Here is an 11,828-nt window from a genome sequence, read left to right as displayed (position 1 = left end):
TGGCTGGATCACATCAGCTCTGTTTTTATGTACACAATGGGTGTCACACTTGCATTTTTACTTATATGTAAAGAACTGCTTGTCCAATTGAAATAAAACTTGGTTGCAAAATTCTTTACCAGAAATTAATGAGAGCATCATAATCTGGGGATGTATGGAGAAAGCTGTCCATTTGTACATGTACATACAGTGGACGTACAGCTATGGACAACAGTTTTGCATCACCTAGAATTTTAGGATTGAGACATAATAATAATAAAAAACTACATGAACATAATTTAGATATTTTATTTAACATCATGTAATTAAAGAAATTACAAAATGATATTGCAAAAGTCTACTGGAAGCCATAATAGTAGTACAGTATTTCATGTTAGATTTCGAAATGTCACATTTTTACATTTCTGTCAGTTTTTCATTTGTATAGAAGACTACAAAGCAGTATGTAATTTAATATGTTAAAGTAGCGTTATTCAGCAGGTTTCATTCGACTTTATAAAACAAAATTAGTTAATTCTATACAGGGTGATGCAAAACATTTGGCCCTAGTCGTACTTTTTCATGATACTGTAGTTTTTACTTATGGCACTGGCAGAGGATGTATGAATACTAACATACATATGTGTTTATCAATTTCTAGAAGATTATTAAAAAAAAATAAAAACTCCTTCTCTGAAAAAAAATTATATTTTACATTACAGCCTCTTCACCACTTCTATAGCAGAATGTGTGCTGCCAAGTAGGATTTAATGGGAGAAAGAGGTCTTGCATACAAATACAAATAAAAACATCATTGAAGTAATCTTGAGAACCACTTAATGCCACTTCATGTGGCAAGAAACACTGTTTGACATTTCTTTTATAGTCCTTGTATAGATCTTTACTGGAAAAAAAACCTTGAGATTACACAGTATGTGGTTGAATTACTTGAAATGTCTTCAATGCTTTTTTTGTGTGTTGTGGTTATAATTCATAGCCTTCATAATCCAAAGAGTAGAAACAAAATAAATATATGTGATACGTAAATGTGTTGCACATTCAAGTGCTTTAATACTAGGTGAAAATAACTCTCAATTGTTTGTGAAAGATTAGTTAAAGACCTAATTACCACATCTACTTTTTGATCAAAATGAATATATAATGCCTAGTCTGGTATTGAGAGTGTGATATGTAGTTAGATTTGGTGACCAACATAAGAATCAACATAGATGTTGGCAATATACACTATTGGTGAAGTGTTTGTACCAGTACACTCCCTGTACAACAGGCTTCAGGACCATAACTGAAACATGAAACTCCCTTTGCTGCACATTGGATTGTAAATAATGTCAGGTTGGATCTGATACCTGCTGCACAGGGATTTGTTATGCCAGGATAGATTGTCTTCAGCTAATTCAAAGTAAAAATAAAATCTTAAAAATGACAATCCAAAAGTAATAAAAAATAGTTTTTAAGCCATTAGTTATCACACCGTTAACTGTTTGAATACAATGGCCTGTGAGCAGGACCGTGGTTTCTGTAATGTAGTGATAAAAGGCAATTCTAGTATAGTATTTGTACACCAAGTGAGTGAAAACCTGTTTTGACATTTAAGGCCAAAGATTCCTGAACTGTAAACAGAAAAGGCTGACAGTACTGACAAGACTTTAAAGTCTCATTTACCAAAATATATGTTTAAAACATGCGTTTATCCTGTCCTCATGTACACTCAATAAATAAGTTCCATTTTATATTATATAACTTGATTTGGCATTCCTCAGCTCGACAAAAATAATTCAGGACTAAAAGGGTTGAATTTACCGTATTCATCACGTCAATAAGGGTTGGCTCCCGAGAAGCAGATCTTGCAATTTATTCCTTTGAGTCATGGCAAACTACTTTGTTATTTAACAGTATTTGAGTTTGTTGAGAAGGACTGGAAGGTCAAGTTGTTGAGCACAAATCTGTAGCAGTTTAAAACATTCTATTAACAAACAAGGACATTAAACAATGTAATTTAAAGTGGAAAACTTTATTGAACAGTTTCACATTTTAAAAAAAACACCCTCTCATTGAAAATAAAAAGGCAGACATTTTTTAAGATGGACTGTGTCCCGGTGTCATAGTGTCCTAGGTTCACCCTGATTGGTCAGACTGTATAATGATGTCACACCCCTATTCGCCACACCAGCCTATTTGCCACACCCCTAACCCTAATCCTATACTAGGACAGTACTTCACGGGGACGTTATTTCAAATGAAAACGGGGCACAGTCCATTGCGCAGAAGCCAGGGTGTGCCACTTCACTATAGAAACCACTCAACTACCCGCTGTCCATTTCTCACATATCCCGAGGTGAAGTCTTTGTACAGGTTGAATTACTGCTTGAATTGTAATGAGTTATTTAATGTACTTCCAGTTGTTTCAACATACTTAAACACTACAAAAGATGTTCTTAGCAGATTTCTCAAAAATAATATTTGAAACAGATTAATATGTCTCTAGCACAATGGAAATTACAACTTTACTTATTTTCCATCCAAGGTGAAAGCATACAAAAATTATATTACATTAAAAAAAACTGTAAACATGAAGCAAACCTTCATACTGTACTGCCCGTGTAAGATGGACCTCCAAGTGCCACCTTACACTATATTGGTCCCTTGGCTTATATATAGACAGCTTAAAAAAAGGACAGGGATACAACCGACAACACTGTGAGCAGCGTTTTAATGGAGGCAGCTCTCCTGCCTTCAACACAGTGACTTGTAGTACAGGTTTTTTGCATTGCATTGAAGAGTGGCGTGCTGGCTAAGCAACCACAGGATATTCAATTTAGTCAGTATCCTTTACTTATGACAGTACTGTACTGACAAATAGCCTTTCCTGGCTCTTCTCTTCATATCATGATTCGATCTCAATTAGATTTTGCATTGCAGTAAAGCTACACAGCCCTTGTTTAAGTTAGAAGAAGGGTTGATTTTTAGGCAAATCAACACAGCTGTTTGATATCTTGGAATGCCATTGTGCTCATGAGTCTAACAGAACTGGAGATACAGTCATCTCATGCAAAAACTGCTAATGATTAGGTCAAACAAGCACCTACAAAAAAAGTAAGTTATCCACCTTCATCAAACTTATAGCATTTTTTCCTCAGTGGGCTTGTGGTCGTGGCTCGTGTTGAGGTTGCCAACATGCATTCAACATCCAACATTCATCACTGTTTTCTTTTTTTTTAATGGTTACCCTGCAAGTACTTGAACAAAAGTTATTGTATTTCTTGCTCTTATTGTATTACTTGTATTATAACACTTGAAATGTATTTGCTTATGATTGTAAGTCGCCCTGGATAAGGGCGTCTGCTAAGAAATAAATAATAATAAAAATAAATAATAATAAAAGTGTAAATAATGTGGTTTTGATGTATTGTGTAAATAAAGTTTAATTCTTTTGAATTTAAGTTCGGCAGGGATGGGGTTAATGTGGGGAATGTGGCTGGGGTGTTGATTGAATAATTGAAGGTCAATCAAGCCCCAGCCACATGCTATATAAAGGAAGTCAGCGCGTTTGTTTAGTGAGGTAAATGTTTAGTGAACTGTTGTTCAGCCTGAACAATAAGGATGTTTGAGTTATTTTTGTTTAAACCTTTTATTTGAACCTTGCTTTTTTTCTTGTGTTTTGTTTGCTCCTCTATTTATGTTAGTCCCGTTTGTTAGTGTTAATAAAAGAGTGTGACAGCGTTTAAACTGCAGCTTTCCACTTCCGGGTCTTTCTCCTGCCGGTTAACAGCCTGGACCATGACGCTATCTTGCTACCGTTTTTTAATGTGCAAAATAACAACACAAAAAGCAGTGTTATCTGTCCGAAACATTTCACATGTACAGACAGCCAAGTTAGATCTTGGAGATGATCTTGCCTCCTCCCTGTTTCATTTTCTTCTTGTAAACTTGATTGTGAGCCATTCCTCATTGTTTCAATCAAAGGTCTTGCTTAAGTTTTATTTTGTTCTTCCTTTAATAACTAGTGTTACCCATGTTCTGCAGAAAATCTTCCTACCATTATCCTTTATTAGCAGTAAAGCCCTTTATTCTCCTTTCACTAAAACCAACTTTATTCTAATTCAATTCAACAGAACTTTATATTTCAAAATGCATAGATGTAATCAACAATATGATACTAATTACATATCCCCAAAGCCCTCCTTAGAATAAATGGTTGCAGCATCATTTCAAAAGTTCTACTCCAGAACAAAGTTTATTTTTAAAAATTATTCTTTCTGTAATACTTATAGTCAGTGGCAACATAAACATTACATCTGCATTTCATTATATCCATCTTATGGCAGATAGCTCCCGACTCTACTAAAGCCTTGATTAACTGTTTAATTCTGGGGTGGGTAGTTTGTGGCTGGCGGCAGTCCTGTATTACCGTCTGGGTTTGTAGTCTAGCAGCTAGGACCAAACATTTTCAAAAGGTTCACCTATAAAGCCAGAACATTTCTAATGGTGCCATGCTTTTCTATGACCATTGTGGGCAACCCCTAGGGTGGATGTGGACTTCTGAAGTGGTGAAGTTTTTTTTTTCTACAGAGGGGTTTGTTGAGGGACATAAAAAAATGTCTGTCTATGAAGAAGGGATATTTCAAGATAATCTAATCTACTGTACTACAGGATGACAATAAATCAATTTACTTGCCAAAATTAAACTTAAAGAGCATGTCTGGGTTGACTGAAACCTGATTCTTCTGAGCATTTGTCTAAAATCATCATCATAAATATGATAATTGGATGATTTTAATATTATTTATTTCTTAGCAGTCTTGTCATGTGAATAAAATACAGTATGTGTCTCAAAGCATTAATTAGCCTTCAAGCACAAGACTATGAGAAATGAGTGACAGTTAAGATTCATCATTGCTCTCAGAGTCAGACAAGGCTTCAACAAGTCTGTTGGTGCATTCTTTATTATCACAAGAGCAAGCATCAGAGCACACCATTCCCTCTTTTCTACATCTGCATTGCTTAGTTGCACAAGCATCTTTGCAATGACATTGTGCAAAAGCCAAGACTGCTGTAGGAGCTGGTTTTTTTTTCATCAGCACTGGGGTAAGCTCTCCACCATCATCAACTTTCCATTCTTTGCCAACTGGTGGTGGGAGATTCAAAAACTACTCTGTAGCATGCAACCATATGAAACTTTGATAGTTTACTCTCTTTACACACTCTGAGAATGCATCTATTGTAGGTGGCAGCTTTTCACTGGTAGCACTTTTCTGCGAGAAAAGTTTGTATCTCAACATGTCCAGTGATGAGCATTTTCTGTTGGCATATACCAGTGATGTGAGTTGTAGAGATGATCTCATGGCATCATCAGTGATGGATGCAGAATACTGACCAAGTTGCTTGAGGCCATCCAGTAGGTCACAATTTGCAGTCAGGGTCTTCATCCACTTTCTTTTTTCCTGTCCCACTGAATGCACTTGTGGAGTCACAGCCACTCAAGGCATGGATTGAGGGCAACACAAGGGAAATGTCGCGTCCAATATGTTGAGCAACAGTGTGCATTGGGATGTAGCGCTTCTTTTGTGCAACTCCAGTCCTGAAGAAGAGCTCTTGAATATCTAGCAGAAAGATATATCTTGGGCACATGGCAGCAACATCCAAGTCAATGCTCCATAGCACAACACGTTTTACATTCAGTGTTTTAAGTGCATGGCTGATGTGTAGAAACATTCTTGAGTCAGCCTCTTCATGGTCTGACTGGAGCTCAGGGCAGCAGTGTGGAGTAGTGGTTAGGGCTCTGGACTCTTGACCGGAGGGTTGTGGGTTCAATCCCCCGAGGGGGACACTGCTGTTGTACCCTTGAGCAAGGTACTTTACCTAGATTGCTCCAGTAAAAACCCAACTGTATAAATGGGTAATTGTATGTAAAAATAATGTGATATCTGTATAATGTGAAATAATGTATAATGTGATATCTTGTAACAATTGTAAGTCGCCCTGGATAAGGGTGTCTGCTAAGAAATAAATAATAATAATAATAATAACTGCCCATGTTCCACCACAACTGCCTTTCGTGTGTCTGTGAAGCCCCTTGCCAAGAACAACTTTCTCCCATCTGACAATCTTTCTTGGCCAACCTCCACCCAGTCATTCATCAAAAAATGTGCCTTGTTAGCTGGATTAGAAAGCCTTTTCTGTCGCTGTTTGGGCAGGGGAGTAGCTCTTGAAGCTTCCTTATTTCATGCATTTGGATTCTGCCACGTCTGGCTCTTTCTCCACTTTTGATTGACTGGTCATGAGAATATCTGTCACCAACCACTGCAATGTGTTGGAGGTTTTGAGAAAGAATCATTCTTAGAAATTTCTCAGAAAGATATCCAAATGTACGACAATCACTTCCGTCAGTGCAAACCATGCGGATGATCATCATGAAGTTGACTACTAGTAGACCTGGCTTTACTGCAGTGTGGTGTAGCAGCAACTGAGACAAGTCTGTCACATAGTTAGGGCTTCTGATTTTCGGTTTTAACCGATAAAACACCCCCGATACAAAAGCAAATTCAATCGGTGGATAGCCAATAAACACCGGAAAACACCGTAAAAACGATTAATCCATTCACGTTAACTTCACCCTTTTCACATTAAAAAAATTAAACCTACTACAAAAATAATAATAAATACATTTCCCTGTGCTGCTGGGCAATGTCCCGCCTTCCTGACTTGTATCTATCATTGATTAGTTCTGAATACTTTAAACCCTCCCCAACTACTGAGTGACAGCACATTCCTACAGGGCTAGGTCGGCCAGGGTGTCCTCGGCTCACCGCGCACCAGTGACCCCTGTAGTCTGGCCAGGCGCCTGCGGGCTTGCCTGTAAGCTGCCCGAGAGCTGCATTGTCCTCCGACGCTGTAGCTCTAGGGTGGCTGCATGGTGAGTCCGCAGTGTGAAAAAAAGCGGTCAGCTGACAGCACACGCTTCGGAGGACAGTGTGTGTTCGTCTTTGCCCTCCCGAGTCAGCGCAGGGGTGGTAGCGGTGGGAGAAAATAATTGGCAACGACTAAATTTATAAAAAAAGAAAAAAAGAAATATTCTAACTTTATGGGTGAACTAATTCAAAATTTAAGGCCCGTTCAAGATATAGCTGCTAGACTATTGTGCACATGATGTTACTTTCAATCCATAACAGAGAAACAGCAGCTTTGGGTTGCAGGCTTTCATTTACATATGGGTAAATTGTCTGAAAGGCATAACTGCCACTCCTGTATTAAACAATCACAACAGTGCCACCCTGTCCTTGCACCTACAGTCCTGTAAATATTAGTCCGAGGACAGAGTGGCTTGAGTGCAGATGATTTAATATAACAGTGGTCTTCATCTGCCGCTCTGTCACTGTCTTATTCTTGCTTGTTTTCCCCCTCATGGTGATTTATTAGCTTCTAAGCATTGCTACATACCATACAAATACAGTGAAATGATGCCTACAACAAACAGGTTTATACATTTTCAAGTGCTGTACACTTACAAGACAAAGATTGAGGAAACATTGAAAACCTGAAACATGTAATTTAGCATAATTGCACACTTGTAGAGATTGATATGGTTTTCAATCGTGGTCCTCAAGAACCCTCAACAATCCCAGGTTTTGTTTTCTCCAAGAACTACAATATTTGTTTTCCACTGCACATAACAGCCCTTATAATCAGCCTCTGAGACTTTTTTAAACCATACCTACCATGGTTACTCCTGAGTTTACGTTCATCATCACAATGAATAACAAATAAAGAAAAAGAGAACTGGTTTAAATGAAAACCTAGAACACTGGGAGTATTTGAGGGCCTGGGATGACAAAATACTGAACTAGGGAATATGATGAAGTGTTGTGTACAGAGACATGGGTTCAAAAACTGTTATTATTATTATTATTATTATTATGGGGTGATATTCTTATATTTCTTTTACTTTTTGTATAATGTTTGAAGACACCCACATTTGCCCTTTAAATAAATGCAAGGAAGTCAAGTTGCCAGTTCCCAAACCATACCAGAAATATCCTGTTTGACAAAGTTTATATGCATGTGACATGTTTTAAGAAAAATAGCTTTGGGCACAACAGCATCAGAATGGTTATTGATTACCTGATGTTCACAGGTACTTCATTTTCAATGTAAATGTTAAAAAATATATGTCCAACCCCTCGCCACCAAAGAAAAAGTTATGAATCAATCAAAATAAAATAGGAGTGTTCCCCTAGTGTTAGGTTGGCTAAGAGGCTGATTTTAGCAACCTTAGCCCAGGCCACAAGTATTCATCATGGTTATCCAGGTATAAGCACTAAAAATAAACGGTTGCTGCAAATTTTAGGGATTCCCTTTGATCTGTAAAATGCTCTTAAAAATCCTGCGCAGGCTCAATTTACGTCTAAATTGAAACCATACTTTTAAAATATGCTTTTATATAATTGGTTGTAGCTGTAGTGTATTGTACATGTGAGCTCTCTTGTTTTGTTTTAAATTTGGTACTGCCCTCTGGGATGACATGGTGTGAATGGTGCTGTATAACAAGTCATTTGTATTGTATCGTATTGTATCCTGGTATAGGTTGATCAATGCAACCCCAACGTAGATTAATTGTAAAACACGTTCAGGGCATTGACGAACATCCTTCCAAGGGTCCAGTATTTTTTGCTTTTCTTTACAAAAGCATTTGTCCTGAATGAGTTCAGAGTGTACTACCATCTGTTGGGTAGGAGTGGAACTGCCATTGATGAAATTCCAGTGTTGGTTTCTTTAAAACTTGTCACAGACCCCATCTTCTCCACGTTAGGGCCACTGAAAAACAAACTTTCAAATGATATAAACAAACACTTAAGTCCACACAAATGTAGTTCTTAAGATGTTACCTCTATGACACTAATTAAACATGCAAGTACACTCCAATATTTCGTTTGCAAAAAAAATTGGAGAAATATCTAGCTATTAAAACACATATTGGTGTCTCATTAGCCACATCATAGAGTAGCTCTGGCAGAACATGTTCAAATGATGGTAAAGTGCATACTTCAGAGTAAAATAGTTGTATCAATTTTAATATACTGATGCACAACACTCAGGTCTAATGGATTTGATCAAATAAACATAGATATCAAACAAAATCACAGAAAATGTGAACAAAATACAGATCAAGGAATCATGATAAGTTTTCAGTATGAAACTTGACTGTGGCGGAGTGTCCCGCCCCTATGTATTATTATTTGTATTTTTGTTTGCGGCGCGGGTAAAAGCGCCGCGTCTTTTATTATTATATTTAAAAAACCCTGTGAGGATGCATGGCTGATCAGCTACTGATTATTTAACTAGCTGACAGTCATGCATCCTTACCAAACGCGTGCAGACTCTGGCCGAGGGGTAATAAGATAATTAATAACTAGTTAATCCCTCGGCCAGAATATATAAACCTGCAGCTCTCTGCACTCAGGGTGGAGTGTACAGAGGAGAGTACAGGGAGCGGAGAGAGCGAGTGAAAAATCACGACAGTTAAGACGACTGCTAAACAGTATTTGTTTATTCGTTTGGCCCTTGTGCCTTTTTGTTTAGTGTTTTGTTGTTTTGTTTAAATCTTTTGTTTTGTTTATTAATAAATACGCTGAGTGCCGTTGCACTCAGCTTCAACCGTCCATCCATTGTTTTGGTTTCTACTTCCTGGTCCGTGACGTCACCACTGCGAGCCAGACTGTCACAGTGACACACTGCCAAAATGAAAACATTACAAAGTGAGCATTAACACAATCCTGGCCGCATTGACGCATAGACTTGATCAGCCTCTGAATAGACTGCTGTGGGATGTTCCGCCACTCTTCCTGTGCAGCCAGAAGGCAAAGGTTGGCTGGTTGCGGTTGTCTCCTGTGGATGGCACTGGCAATTTGGTCCCACAGATGTTCTATTGGAGTCAGGTCAGGAGAAAAAGCTGGCCACGGCAAGACCTCGACATTGTTTTCATGAAGTCGTGCAATTGTAATTCTAGCACTGTGTGGTCTTGCAATGTCTTCGTCAATGTATCGCTGAGCAGTAAGGTTGCCCTCAATCTTTACCAAAGGTGTTCTTGTGTTAAAGAACATTACACTTCCACCGACCCACCGGTTGGCTTGAACAATGCAACAGTCAGTCTAACGCTCACCACGACGTCTCCACACACGTCTTCCACCAGGTCTGTCGAAGGCAAAACAGCATTCATCAGTGAATAAAACACCCCACCACTCTCTCTGCCGCCACAGAAGGTGGCGATTTCATCTCTCAGCTTTCAACATGCTACCCCTGAACGGACTCCGAGCATGCAAATTATTTTCATGCAGACGGTGAGCTACATACAGTCAGTCTGCTGGTGCGCAGGTTATTTCTTGCTGGAATTTCTCGTGTCACTGCAGTCTGAAAACAATTATACAGATGCATCAGTCGGATGTGACGGCCTCTCCCTTACAAAGACGGTTTCCTGGTTTCTCTGGACTAAACTGCTGATTGTTGAAGCAGAACATCTTATTCTCCAGGCAACTTCTCTCACAGACCGGCTGCTTTCAATCATGCCGATAACAACCAGGCAGTCAATAATGAAGTGGGGCATGGTCCTATTATTATTATTATTATTATTTATTTCTTAGCAGACGCCCTTATCCACGCTGTTCTTGCTTTAATTATAATCATGTCTTTTCGAATGGCTATTTATACAGATTCTTAATCAGTTCATTCTGGCAATTTTTAACTCAATTCGAATGCCAAACACTGAGCATCTGTTTTTATGAAATCGGAGGACTTCTTCAGTGTTTTGTTATACCAAGGACCAAAACTACTCAAACAATCAACAGACTTAGCTGCTCACTATTTAAAATGTAGATAGCATTATGTGCCCAATGAGCTATTGATGTAAAATTTAAGACTGTTGTGTTTTCATTGCATCAGCATATATTAATGGTTAACAAAATCTTTATCAGCCGCTGTGCTCAGAGTTATCCTGGTCATTCTGCCCTTGACAGTCATCAGTTTTGAAGTCGCTGTTACTAATCCACTGTATGTATGCAATTTCCTTTATGTTTATGAAAGGGAGTCTAAATAAACATGCAGGAATGGCATTGGCCAATGTGTCTTGCACATACGTCTTGACTTTGTGTGTGTATGTTCTTTCCCCCCCGGAGCAAAAAAAAAAAAAAACCACAATGCTAAGGCTTAGTTGAATAATCCTCTCTTGCAAGCCTAGTTTAAATTGAAGGAATCTGGACTGTTCCCAATGAGACCATGTATTTCACATTACTAATCCACCTCGCAATAAGTCTGCTTGAGAGGTGCCCAGGAGCGACAGGGGTGTTCTGCAAGATGGATCTTTACACGACGGGGACCATTAATTGAACCTTACGGTACCATACCCTACAGCAGCCAGTGCCTTACCTTTCATGAACTGTTGATCTGCCAATACCACTCCATTTACTAAGGGGAAGCTGTTTAGACTGCATGATTTGGAGGCATCATTCCATGCAAACTTCCCAATGTTATGGTCAACTAAGTATTTACTGTGGTATAATATGGTTAATATTGTACATAGCAAAGTGTGGCTAAGTTTAGGTAGGGATGGTATAAACTTAACATGACAGTATTCTGCTGTTACAACTGCAACCATTAGTAAGTTGAATCTCATGTTCCTGTCCGTAAGTTGCAAGGAGTGATATTAAATGAAAGACGTCACTCACACTACATAAACTTTTCAACTCTTAACCCTTTGCGGTCCATTGTCGGACTGGGTCCGACATTGCTATTATTCCTCACAGGTCCTTTGTCGGACTGGGTCCAACATCATTATAGCA

This window comes from Acipenser ruthenus, chromosome 3 (genome assembly GCF_902713425.1).
Source record: "Acipenser ruthenus chromosome 3, fAciRut3.2 maternal haplotype, whole genome shotgun sequence".
Taxonomy (NCBI): Eukaryota; Metazoa; Chordata; class Actinopteri; order Acipenseriformes; family Acipenseridae; genus Acipenser; species Acipenser ruthenus.
Note: the sequence above shows the minus strand (reverse complement) of the source record.